Here is a 14,661-nt window from a genome sequence, read left to right as displayed (position 1 = left end):
TATTTCTGAAGACGTTTCTCACGTTAAAATATTTCCCTATTAATCTTATTAAAACCCACCCTTTTTGTTACTATCTTCTCAAAGTTAACTCAGAAATGTATATTTTTAAATTTATTTCTAAATTTTAATATCATCTCTGAGTTCCACAGCTGTTTCTCCAACTTTCCATCAGATAACTTGCCTTAGAAATGTCAAAGGAATATTAGACTTAATATATGTCCCAAACCAGTACATTTTTACCACCCTACATATGAACATGTAGAACAAAACCACATCCTTAAAAATACCTAAATTAAATAAGATTTTTGTATTACTTTCCTAGGGCTGCCATAATAAATTACCACAAACTTGGTGGCTTAATTAAAACAACAGAAATTTATTCTCTCACAGTTCAGGTCACAAATTCCAATCCAGGTGTTAGCAGGCCATGCTCCCTCAACAGTTTTATGGCAATCCTTCCTTGCTTCTTCCAATTTCTGGTGACTCCTGGTATTCCTTGGCTTCTGGCAGCATAACTCCAACCTCTGCCTCCATCTTCATGACCTTCTTTTCGGTTGTCTCTGTCTCCAAACTCTTTCTTTCTCTTATAAAGATCCTAGTCATTGAATTTAAGACCCACCCAAAATCCAGGATGAATTTATCTTGAGATCTTTAACTAATTACATCTGCAAAGACCTTATTTACAAATAAAGTCACATTTTGAGGTTCCAGGTGGGCATGGATTTGGGAGGGGGGCACTATTCAACCCATTTTATTTAGTAACTGTACTTCCTCTGCCATACCACGTATCAAACATATTTTGAAGTTAATTTTATTGTAACTTTCTTACTATATTTTAAGTTCCAAAAGGACAGTAACAGACTGTATTCATCTTGCTCAACATTGCATTTCCAACAAATGAGCTCCATTTTGGCACATGCCAAATTCTCATTTATACATAAGAGCTGAGTAAATGAAGAAAAGAAAGGAGGATGTCCTAAGAGGATAATGGAAAATGTTAAATGAAAATTGAATACACTTTATAGGGAACATTTGGGAAAAAAAATCTTTCTCTTTTATAATCAAATCCTGGTCTTCATTATAAACATGAGTAAATATAGAACTTAATTAGGAAATTAAGATAGGGTGAATGAATATGACAGAAGGAAGAGTTTGTAGCATAGTGATTTAAATAAAGTTGGCAATAGATTCTGGCATGATTATAGACTTGAGAACAGAAACAGATGTACATATTCAAACCCTAAATTTATCATATTTTTCTTATTTAATTAATGTAGCTTAATCATATTTTTTGTTTTCATGAATAATAAATAAATTCTTGAAATATTGTTAATATTTAAGAAATAGCACAATAAATTTGAAATTTACTTGGTTCATTGTTTTGAAACAAAATTCTAATATACGAACATCATTATAATGTCAGTATTTTATTAAATTGCAGATATTGTAAAATTCATATAAGTTGAACTTTAAAGGTTACAAGCAAAAAATGATTTAAAAACTTATAATTAGGAAAATAATTTTATACTGTGAAAGACTGATTTCATTAATATACAATACTTTCAGTAAAACAACATGTTAGATACACTTAAAAGAAAAATTAAATAGGGAACATAACTTATTATATAATGTAAAGGAATAAAATATTTTAATTCAACTTTTATACTGTAAACTAAAAAAAAAAAAACAATTGAAAACAAACAAAAGTAACAGAGAGGAAAATGACCATTTATGAAACAAAGAAGTAACCATAACTTCAGATTCTAAACTATGAAGAATATAGGCTAAAAACATGGACTTGAGATCAAAATGAAAAAGAATGCCCAGAACCCACCAATTTCTCTTCAGATCTTTGTCTAAATCTTATTTTGTAAGTGTGAGCGCCATTAAGGGTTTCACATACCATTTCTGCATTATTCTCAATATTCCCTGAAGTGAGCATGCAATGAGTTATAAGACTCTTCTGCCAACTTAATCACACCTCCATTTTGCCTTTTATAATATCAGCACTTCATCCAAGTGAATCTAGTATTTAAATGGTTTAAATTTCATGCAACATGGCCTACAAATGCAAGCCAGTACTTCATCTGGTGTTCAACCAAAGAAACACAAATCTCTTCCAACTCTGGAGAAAAATTGGCCCTACTGAGAAATGGTATAATAAGCTTCAAGTAGAGCAATGTCAAAGCACTTTCCCAGGATAAATATTTCTATTCCAGATTTTTACCTCATGATATCATGAGCCATGACAAGAGTCCACTGTAGAAAGTGTTTCATTGTTTGCAACTGCTAAAATATCACACAATGAGAGGCTTAAACAATAGGAATTTATTGACTCACAGTTTTAAAGTTAGCAGATGCCCAAATTGAAATAGCAGCAAGTCTATGCTTTCTTCTGGAAGACTCTGGCATTCTGGGGCTGGCTGCTGGGGATTTTGGGTTCTTGGCTTTTCTGTCACATGGCAATGCATATGGCAACACCTTTTCCTTTCTCTTCTGTGTTCCACTGACTTCCAACTTCTGCTCCTACATGTGGCTTTCTCTTCATAAAGCCTCTAGTATTAGAATTAAGGCCCAACCTCATTCGGTTGGGCCACACCTTAGCTAAAAATAATATCTTCAGAAGATCCTATTTAAAATGGGTTCACACCCACAGAAATGGATTAGGATTAAGAACATGGCTTATGTTTGGTTACATAATGCAGCTACCACAAACTGCTTCCTAATAATAAAAAATGGGATAAAGCCAAAAAACATATTTTAGAATGGTAAATTTATTAAGAACAGAGGAATGTGAGGAAACTTTGCTCATCTCTGCAAAATTTTCCTAGGCTTTGTGGAAGAATATATTTTACTAGGGAAATAAAATTGAGCAAATCAATCCAGATAGAAATATTTTAAAAATCAATGCAGCAGCATAGAATGAAACATGTTCAGATAGTTAACCATGTGAAAAACACTGAACAGGCCCAGAGGGGTTCACAGGTGATCTCTTTCACACATCTAAGTAATAATCAGAATGTATTTTAAACTCTTCCAGACCATAGGGAATAAAGGAACTCTTCCAAAATATTTTTTTACAAAGCTTGACTAACAGTGCTACCAAAACTTGACCAAGATCATACACACACACACAGCAAAACGACAAGTTGATCTCATGTTTCATTATTGATGCATAAATCTTAAATGCAATCTTTTTTAAAAAACGTAATACACTAATTTTATGCATTGCCCATGAGAATTTTACTTCAGAAATGCAAGGATGGTTATAAGACAATCAATTTATAAATGTACATTAACATGACAGAGAAAAACTCATTATCTTATAAACTGAATATCATTTGAAAAAGGTAATTATTATTTTTAATAATACCAGATGAGAATAATTAGAATTTTTCATAATATGATTAAAAGGAAAAAAAACCTCCTTTAACCCAAAGCATAAAAGCAACCTGTGTAACGCTATAACAATGCTTGGATTCCTACTAAAGCAAAAAATTAAGCTAGAATATGCTTTTCATTGAATTAAAGATGGCCACAAACTTTGTTTCTCTCCACACTGAAAAGTAAAATATATTTCCTTTTTCCATGTTAGTCCTGTGATTATTTAGTCAGTAAATTTAGTGAAGTGACACTGGCATTTCCAAGATGAGCCATAAAAAAAAGCCTGGTATATTCTACTGGCACTTTTGAGGAGCTGTGTACTACAATGTGAGAATCTCAACTACCCTTCTAGAGAGAACACATGAAGAAACAAAGCGGAGAGACAAGGAGGAAAGGTTTTGAGGCTGTATTAGGCAAGCATCCCAGCATTCCAGTCAAGTTTCCAAATGCTCCAGCCCTTTCTGCTGTCATCTGACTGTATCTGCAGAGAGACCTTAAGCATGTCCAGAAGAACTAACTGCCCAGCTGTGCCAAGGCAAAGTAGTGGTCTATAATATATGGCAAATGATTATTGTTTCAAACCTCTAATGATTGAACTAGTTTGTTATAGATTTAAAAATTGCTGAAAAGAATTTTACGTAGAAATTTTTCCTGTTACAAAAACTAAGACATGCTTTATTGACTTTGGGAACTGGTAGGTAGTGAGTGGAAGTCAGAAGGATCTCAAGGAGATGGTTAGATCTCAAGGCTGGTAGGAAAGAGAAAAAATTGTTATTGGAAGATGTAAAAAGGCAAACTGCACTGTATGGTGCTGGAAAGTCTAGTATCAGGATCACTTGAGATAATGTGGACAAGTTGACAGTTTTATATGTATTCTATAGATATAAACGAGATTTCTAGTAGTGACAGCTGACCTCTAAAGGTAGGATATGATAAAGAGGAAAATGTTTTCAAGCAGCATCTAGAGGAAATATTTCGAACTTAAATCATGCTCTTTGGAAAATAAAGTACTTTATTCCCAGATTCTGCAGTCATCAAAAGACTCCTGAAATTAGAAATAATTCCAGGATAAAGATAAAATTTATGGCTCTAAAATTTCTTAAAAAGCGAATTCAAGCTCAAGATATCAAGCATGAAGCTCTAAGACTCATTGCTACGACCTCAGCTTAAGATGCTGCCTCTCATATCCTATCTGCGAGACAAAGGGTTCCTAAGAATCTTAAGTATGTTCACCCACATTACTTTGACTCTCCATCCAAAGTACAGAGGAGACTTTCTTGAAAAGATATACGGATGTGACTTTTGTGTACTGGAGTAGATTGCAATTGATTCACAAGAAATCTACATAGTATTTATGGGCATTATAAGACTATGCTCTGGAAGAGACAGGCTATTCAAAACAAAAGGATTTTGGATGCCCAATTTTCTATAGGCAGGAAGCAGACTGGGAAGCTGAGCTACGCAGATGCGTACAAGGAGGCTTTCATATGTCAAAGGATGACTCACAGGGTGAAGCCAAGAGTCAGGAGGGTGGAAACATGAGACATAAACATTCCCAGGGAGTAGGACCAAGCTCTAATCGGGGAACTGAATACATATGCCTGGCTGGATTTCAGAGTTATTATGGACTAGTACCTACTCTGTGCCTTTTGTTTCTCTCTATTTGTTGAATGGAAGGGTCTATTTTGGTTTCCTTATCTTGTCTTATCATTATATGTTGGGTTTGTGATGGTAAAAAGAAATGGTCTCAATTTTGAAGCCTTTAGTTAAAGGGCATTTCCTCCTGAGGAGCCTGATCCACATTTGGACCTGATTTAGATGATGATTTCTTGAACTTGGAAATTGGAATGGAAATTTTCATGGCCATGGCAGGGAGTAAGTATGCTTTATGAGGGAAAGGAATATAAATTGTGGGCAGAAGGCAGTCTGTGAGAATTTAAAGATTACTATACTTTCTTCACTCCTCCGTTGAGAGGTGAAGTTTATTTCCCTGTCCTCTGAATCTGGGTTGGTCTTGTGACTGCTTTACCAATAGTGGGTGGCAGAAGTACTTCTGAGCTATTTCTGACTTAAGGCATCCGTGGCCAGTTTCACTTTTGCGTTTTAGGAGAGTTCTAAGATGCCCTATAAAAAGTCTAACTACACCTCTGGAGAAAATATGTTGAGAGACCACAAGCAGTGGAAAGGCTCCTGAGAATACACGGAGAGGAGAGAAACCCAGTTGCTATAGTGTGAGTCAGACCTCCAGCTACAATTTGAGGGTAACTGCTTGAGAAACCCAATGTATGACCAGCAGAAAAACTGCTCAGTTAAGTCAAGTAAATCCACAGAACTGTAAAAGACAATAAACAGTGTTTGTTTTAAACCACCAAGTTATAGGGGTGGTTTATTATACAGCAATAACTAACTGGAACATTTACAATCACCATTATTATTTTACTATTTGATATTGTTTTAAAAACTCTAACCTATGCAAATTGTGAAGAGAAAGATATAATAAATGTCAACATGGAAGGGGAAATGCAAATTAGTATTATTTGCATATGACATGATTGTATGACTTGAAAATCCAAGAGAAGTGATAAATATTTGGTAAATTGTTGGATGTCAAAATTAATATATAACAATGATTAGCTTCTCTATTTTAAAACAACAATCATTTAGAAATACAATAGAAGAAAATTACAGTTACTGAATTTATTAAAAGTTAAAATATTTAGAAATAGATTTACCAAGAAATTCAAAATATTTATATCAAGAAATTTTAGAACTGCTTTGGGACAAGGGCATGCAAGAAGACAATAAATTTAATTTATTGCTTGTTCTTGGATGAAAATGCTCAGTATTTTTAGGGCTTCAATTCTCATTATAGAAAACAATAAAGGAAATGTGTCTTACATGAAAATACTAGCACATTTTTGTGTTTCATGTGATAAAAATATATTACATTCATCTAGAAAAACAACCATGAGAAACTATCAAGGGAAACTAAGCAAAGTAGCATTTATGAGGGGAAATCAGAACAACCATATTTAAAAACACAATATAAAGCTTAATACTACAATATTAAGTCTGTTCTGTCAGGAGAAAGGATGATCAATGAGAGACTGAAATCCCTAGAAATATATGGTATTTGGGAAATATGGGAAAATGTTGAGTTTTTAGCTGCTAGTGTTAGGCTACCCCAATAAAGTTATATTCCTATTTTTTTCTATATATTAAAATGAATTCCAGATGGCTCAAATTTAAATGTAGAAAAGAAACCACGAATGTTTTAAAGAAATGGAGAATTTTGTTTCAAAAATTGAAATTTAAAGGTCATTTTAAGTTTGATATAAAACATAGGAAATATTTTGATAAAATCTTCCAAACTTAAAATTTGTATAATCTTCAAATCAGTAATTCAATATTTATGCATTTATTCTATACTTATATGCATAAAGTAAGCACATAAGTGAAATACAGTTGTGCTTTTATAAATTACAAAAGCTTTATAAAATATTCATCACAGCATTGTTTTGAATAGGAAAAAAAATCAAAACAGTCTAAACTTTCACCAATAGTGGATTTGTTATTAATAAATAAATTTTGATCCATCTATATAATGGAATACAATGCAGCTCTTTAAAAAAATGTCATAGTTCTCTATGTTCAGGTAGAAAAACTATTCACATAAATTAATAATTTTTATGGATTGAATTGTGTCCACCCAAAAGATATGCTAAAGTCTTAATCCCAAGAATATCAGAATGTGACCTTATTCGGAAATAAGGTCAGATGGAATTAGGCAAGTCAAAATGAGGTCCTACTGGAGGCCCCTAAACCATATGACCAGGGTCCTTATAAAAAGTGGAAATTTGAGCACAGATTGCCAGTCAGAGTAGAGAAAACAGCTATGTGACAACTGAGACAGAGATTGAAACCCAAAGACTGCCAGGAAATCAGGAGAAGTAGGAAGAGAGGCATGGGAAAAATAATTCTCTACAGACCTAGAGGAAGCATGGTCCTGTCACCAGGACCATTTCAGACTCCTAGACTCCTTCTGGATAATAAATTTCTGTTGTTTTAAGCTATCCAACTTATGAAACTTTGTAACAGTAGTGCTATGAAGCTAAGATAATATATAATTGAAAAAAAATCAAGGAGCAGCAAATTATACACAATATTATCTGTTTTGTATAAAAAGCACAATGTACTAGCGAATGAGTAATGTATTTCTAGAAGGATTAATGGGGAAAAATTTAGCTTGTGGCACACTATCAGTCCAAGTATTATCCCTTTTGTATTTCATATTGTATTTTACTTCAGGTGTTTTTTATTCCACTCGCTCTAATCTCATTACCCTTCCCTACTTTTCTAATTTTTACATATTTAATTTACATAAATGCTAAATACTGTCTGCTCGGTTCTTCATTATTGCATTTCTCAAATATCTCCAGTTCAGCGGATAGCTATAGTTCATTCTTTTAATTGACTTATACACTTCCATCATTTGAAAGATCCACATTTTATCTAACAACTTCTCTGTGAGTGGACACGGATGTCTACTCTTTATTATTAAAATAATGTAGCAAAGATCATCCTTCATATGTCTAATTTTTAAATATGGAGATAAATCTTAAAATACAATGTGGGAATAGAATTGCTGAACTTGAATATTTATTCATACCTATTTCATGCTTCCAAATTACTCCAGAATTTCAGACCACTTTCTATTGCCATCAGTAGTGAATAAGGGCCCTTGTGTCACTACATTTTCACCAGGTGCAGGTAAAATTCACTTACAAATTTTGCCATCTGATGGAGTAAAGCACTGTATTTTTAAATTTTCACATTGATTACTGACCTCATAAAGTTATTTTTAGCTTTCTCTTTTTTATGTGAATTGTCTAGTCATATTATTTGTTCATTTTTCTGTCTTTTTCTTTTCATCTCCAAAACATTTGTCATTATATGATTTATATGTATGAAATTATGAATTATATATGATGCATATAAACACACATAGTATCAGCTTAGTACTGGTCAGTTAACTTTTCTGTATTGTCCTTTGATGAACAGAAAACCTTTCATACTGATATAGTAAAATCCATTAATATTTTCATTTGTGGTTTTGAGATTCTATGTTTTAACTTTGTTTTTTCCTCTTTTCTTTCCTTCTTCCCTTACTTCTCTTTCCCTTCCTCTCTTCTTCCTTCCTTCCATCTCATTATCTCCTTCTTTTCACCCTTCCTTCTTCCCACCCTCCCTTACTTGCTTCCTTTGTTCCTCTTCCTCCCTTCCTTCTTTCTTTCTTTCTCTTCTATGCTCTATACTAGTACCAAGAGCATTTTTATACTTTCTCCAATAGTTTTCTCGAATAGTTTTTATAAATTTGTCATTTGTAATTAGGTCTTTAATCCATCCACAGTTTACTTTTGTATAAGTATATAATTTTATTTTTCCCCATAAAACAAGTCAATTTTCCAGGATCTTCTATTAGCAACTCGTCTTTTCTCCTCTGATTTTTAATACCATTTCTACCATATAACATTCTCCCATTTATATTTTTATTCTATGTTCTTTTTCTGTTTTGAATCTATTTATCTGTTTTTGTGCCATTTATCCATGTCTCAAATGACTTTTTTTCATATCATAAGTCACTGCACTAATTAGCTTTTATTATTTCATTTCAAAATTATCTTATTTATATGAAAATTATTTTTGTGAAAATCCCCAAGTTTACCAAAATAAGTTATAGATCCCCCTCTTAGGATATAAAAGCATAACATGGTCTCCCAACTGACCCTTTTAGCCTGATTCATTCAGTAAATATTAACTACCTTCTTTGTCCCAGGTATTCAGATAGTAATTAAAGAATGAGAAACAAGACAAAAAGATTTCTACTCTCATGTAGCATATGTTTTAGTAGGAGAAACAGACATCAAATTAAGATAAAAATAGACACCCTTACAATTACAACACATACTCTAGAGAATAATCATTCATGTGCACAGAGAAGCATATACAAGGATGTTCCTGCAACATTGTTTATGATGGTGAAAAATTAGAAACAGCCTACATATCCATCAAAAGGCAAATGACTGGGAGCCAATGTGCCTCAAGCAGTTGAGCACCTGCTTCCCACATGGATATCCTAGGTTCAGTTTCCAGTGCCTCCTAAAAACAAAGACAAACAATAGGCAAACAAACAACAAAACCAACTCAGGAGAGCTGATGTGGCTCAGTGGTTGAGCACACTGGCTTCCCACATATGAAGTCTTGGGTTCAATCTGTGGTCCTGGTACCACACACGCGCACACAAAAAGCAATGGCCACATAAACTTTTGTATATCTAAGTTTTAGGGGAAAAAAAGAAGAATAGAAGAATGAAACATTGCTCTGACACCAGAAGAAGAGAGAGCATTTCTCAAGTGAGGTGTGAGGTATAATTTTTGCTATTTTGGGGTATAGCTGAGCCAGCTAAGTTGGATAAGTATATGTTCTGATTTTTTTTTCTGTTTTTCTTTTTTCTTTTTTAATATACATAAACGTACCTTATTAGTTTCCTTTACAAGAGACAATAATACCAAGCTTTTTAAAAGAAACTTCAGGTCATCCGAGAGGCCGAACAGATCCAAGGAAAGAAGAAGAAAATTAAATATATTAAATTAATCGAAAGGCACTAACTACACCACCACCTAAGATCTACTACCATGGTGGTAAGCAGGCTAAGATTAAGCTACAGCAAGATCATCTAGTTAGATTACACATCTTTTCATAGGACTATGGTACACCAGTCATTTGGCCCTAAGAGGATATTTGGCTGGGACAAGGTCAAGATGGCTGAAGGTAAAGCCAAATCAAAAGGAACAGGTACAAAGGAGAATCCTAGATACATAGACCCCAAGGTGATGTTGATTAGTCTTCTTCCTTCCAAGAAGGATTACCTGCCCTGTGCTGCCTCCCCTCAGGACTCCACCCAAACGCTACTCAACCTGACAGCTGCTGGCCCCTACCTTAGCTCAGCAACGAGAACTAGGTTTGGGGTTGGCCTAGGGCTCTAGCAATAATTTAGTAGAGACCTTGGAGAACTTGTGACACTTTGGGGAGAGGGGTAACTGGGTTGGCAAGGTTGCTAATTGTTCTGAACAAAGAAAACTCTGAAGCATTTACATGCAAAGTCATCTAAGCTTCTCCAAACAACCCAGTAGGACACCCTCAAAAGTATGAAATCTTGCTACAGCTGAGCTGCAGTTAAAACTGCAATGCTCACAAAATCCAAGAAGCCAGAATGAGCCAATGTGGGTAGGAAATTCCATCAATTAAGCTCAGTCAGTCTTTCCTCAATTTAGGAGAAGCTCTAATATACCTGAAGTGGGATGTAGAAAGCTACACTGGAGCAAGCTAGAGCTTCTGATGAACTTTTTAATCAAATATCAAGGGAAAACAAGGGACGGGGTTGATTTTATTTTTAAAAAGCCTCAGAAGTTATTCTATTATAAAGGGACATGGCTGAATAGGTAGGAAACCGATTCCCCATTGTGAGTTCTCCTGATGGCTTCTGCAAGGATCATGGAGATGTCGATTACCTGGATTTTGGAACAATGCTTCATCTTATCCTCCTGAGGTATGGTATTGGTGACTACTACTGCTTCAAAACACGCATTGTTGATTCGAGAAATGGCTGGGCCAGAAAAGTTTCCATGCGTCAAGACAGCATAAACTCTGGTGGCTCCAGCTGACAAGTTTGTCAGCTGCATGACAGATTGTGCCACAAGTGTCAGCCATGTCATCCACGAGGACAGCCACTCGATCCTTCACATCTCCCACCAGCACCATGCAGTCCACTTCATTGGCCTTCTTCTGTTCTTTGTGAATCAAGGCAAAGTCCACATTCAACTGGTCTGCAATGGAGGTCACTCTCTTAGCTCCACCAGCATCTGGTGAGACAGTAGTGCAGTTCCTCCATTCAGAGATATTCTCCCTTATCCATTTCAGGACAGCTGGCTCTGCATACAAATTGTCCACTGGGATATCAAAAAGCCCTGAATTTGAGAAGCATGGAGGTCCATGGTGATGATATGATCTGCGCCTGCTACAGATAGCATATTTGCGACAAGCTTGGCCGAGATTGGGGCCCGGCTCTTATCCTTCTTATCCTGCCGGGCATAAGGGAAGCATGGGATGACTGCAGTAACCCGGCTGGCTGAAGCGATCTTGCAGGCATTAATCATAATCAAAAGCTCCATGAGATTGTCGTTGATTTCACCACAACCACTCTGAACAATGTAGACGTCCTCTCCACGTACACTCTCCAATTTCCACACAGGTCTCCTGGTTGCTGAATTTCTTAGTCACCACCTTGCCTAGTTCCAGGCCCAGGCGGTCGGCAATTTCCTGGGATAAATCCTGGTGGGAGCTGCCGCTGAAGATTTTGATATTCGGCATCTTGGCCAGCTACCGTGGGAACTCTGCTGGGTGAGCGCTGCTGCTGTTGCCCAGGCAGGAACCGAAGCCGGACCCGAGACCGGGCACTAGCCGCTTCGCGTGGCTATTCCACCATCTTACCCTCCCGCCGGGCGCGCGGCTCTCTGATTTTTTTTTTTTTTTTCTGTACCCTTTCAGACAATTAAATACTTATATTATGGTGAAGATCTGAACTGATAACTTGAGCTATGCCATCACAAGGCTATTTCTATAAATACTTTAACAGGGGAGACCAAATAGTTTTAAAGGAGATTCAGTTTTAATTGAATTGGAAATCTATGTTTTAAAGTAAAAAACTAGGGTGGGGGAGTTAATATTAAAAAAGAAGAACTCTAAAAGATTTTACTTGGGAAATTCAAACCATATATCAATATGTTCTTAAAGATTTTTATATGATATGCACGATTCTACAATATCCTCTAAAATTCCACACAATGGGAAATCCATAAAATAAACAGACATGGAAGAAGATATTAGAAAAATAGATGCATGATTTATTTTCTCAAAATCCTCTCAGGTCAACGCACCCATGCAAAGCAGCAGTGTTTTAGACATTCTTTTTTTAATTTTTAGAAACTACTACTACTAATTATACATTACATCCTTGTGGGCAAGTTAAATAACCCTTTTAAAGTGCTTTTGGAGATTCCTTTTCCACTAGCCTACTGTAAAAATTTCTTGTTTATTATCCTTTCTTTGCTGAATGATTTTAAAAACCCATGTGGTTTTTCCATCCACAAAGCTAACTGAATCTGCCAAAGAGTTTATACATATTAATCTTTCAGGAATCCCAGTCATATATAAAAATGAAAAGAATGACATCATCACTTTTCAGTAACCTTGTCATTCTAAATAATATAATAAGTACTTTTACACACTTAGCTGTATCTAAAAGTAATTGGATAAACCCATTCTTGTCAGCACATTTCCAACTTTTGAAAATTAGAAACTACTTTTCTGGTCCAAATCTCTAAAAAGGAGAGTAATGATTTTATTTAAGTGACATAGTTTAAAATTAGCACAAATAATGATTATCATAGGGCATAACTATCAGAAAGAAATCTGTAAGTATGATTAGCTTTAAAATACAACACATTGACAAAAATGCTAACATCTCCAAAATACACATTAAAATTTATTTGGGTTTTACAAATGTTCATTTCATATCACCTGATAAATCTTTCTCTTTATGATCTTGGCTAGGAAAATATACTCGATCTATTGATGCAATTAGATATGTAGATACAATTGAGAACTAATGTTCTTTGACATTTACACAAAGGTATATATTAGTGGTAATCATAAATTCATAATTGATTTTATTTTGAATCTTTTATAGAGCACTGTTTTAGTTTGCTAGAAGCTGCTGGGAGCAATATACCAGAAATGGGTTGGCTTTTATAATGGGAATTTATTAGGTTAAAAGCTTATATTTCTGTGACTGTGAAAATGTCCAGATCAAGGTATCATCAGAGATACTGTCTCATCAAAGGTTGCCTGCTGGAGATCCTGAACTCCTTCCATGTGGCAGGGCACGTGGAGGATCTGCTTCTTTTCTGGATCTCTTTGTTTTGGCTTCTGGCTGCTCTATCTGTATCTTCCCCTCTTCCTGGTTCCTCTCTGAGCTTGTGGGTTCTTTTCCTCCATCTCTGCAGCTTTTTCTTTGTGTGTCCCTGTTTTCAGTCTTCTGTTTGTAAAGGACTCCAGAATGAGGGTCAAGACCCATCCTGGGTCATGCCTTACTGAAGCAATCCAATCAAAGGCCCCCCACCTGAATCCAATCCAATCAAATGCCTCACACCTAAGGAAAGGATTAGTTCCAAAACTATGATATTTTCTGGGATCCATAAGAAGCTTCAAGCTCTCACAGCCACTAAGCATTTAACTTGGGAAATCAGAACCAGATGAATGAGCAAATGTTTATATTTATCTAAGTTTGCCAGGGCAGGTTAAGACTATTTCTGAATGCTTGCCAATTTTCTATGGTGAATGTTTTCCTTCACAGTGTCCTGTATTAAAAGAAAAAAGAAATTACATACAAAGTAAGATGTGTGATTTTTCATTAGAATTCATTTAGTGACTGATGTGGAATTTGCTGAGATGACCTACTACTGGCCCATTCACAGTCTTGAGTGTATTGGAGTGTATGTAGGGTCTAGAGGCTGTTTTGATCCTGGATGGCTCCAAAAGTATTAGACACTGAGGAAGAAATGAAATAAACTGCCTTGCCATGGTACATAAAGAGTAAAACCTATTTCAGTGATCAATTTTTTAATATTACAATTTATTTTTTACTTTATTTTAGCTTTTCAAAATGTAGTATTCTAATCTTTAAACCTATCATTACTATTTCATTTTCCTGCTAACTGAATTTGGCAATATATTAAGATTCATTTATGAAGAAGGTTTAGATCACAGAGGCAGGGGAGGAACACAGGCATGTGGTGTTACTGATGGGGGACACATGTTTGGGAGGGAGTTCTCCAGGGCATGTATATAGGGTACATAAAAATGTTCAGATATTCGTTGGGTATTGTCATAGTAGTAAGAATTAGAAACAACAACTGAGGGAGTGCTGAGTTCCTAGCCAGGGGAGCTCTGTCCCCAATGGAACAGAAACAATTCCCCAAGTGCAAGGGCAAAGACCAGTGAAGAAGGATGCTCCAATGATAGGCCCTTGATACTGATGACTGTTTATGGGCCTGTGTGCCTGAAATTTCAACTTGGCCTAGAGCTGTAGGGTGCCTAAGAGTTAACTCCTGAGAGCCTCCATGTTGCTCAAATGTAGCCACTCTCTAAGTCAAAGTC

The 14,661-nt window shown here is 35.4% G+C and overlaps 1 pseudogene; it reads right to left on the bottom strand.

Annotated features, from left to right (window-relative positions):
* Positions 1–10,693: 10,693 nt before the first annotated feature.
* On the bottom strand, positions 10,694–11,814 carry LOC101423181 (ribose-phosphate pyrophosphokinase 1-like; annotated as a pseudogene).
* Between the last annotated feature and the right edge of the window lie 2,847 nt (positions 11,815–14,661).

This window comes from Dasypus novemcinctus, chromosome 4, assembly GCF_030445035.2.
Source record: "Dasypus novemcinctus isolate mDasNov1 chromosome 4, mDasNov1.1.hap2, whole genome shotgun sequence".
Taxonomy (NCBI): domain Eukaryota; kingdom Metazoa; phylum Chordata; class Mammalia; order Cingulata; family Dasypodidae; genus Dasypus; species Dasypus novemcinctus.
The sequence above is the reverse complement of the archived record's forward strand: the minus strand, read 5'-3'. Positions and strand labels throughout refer to the sequence as shown.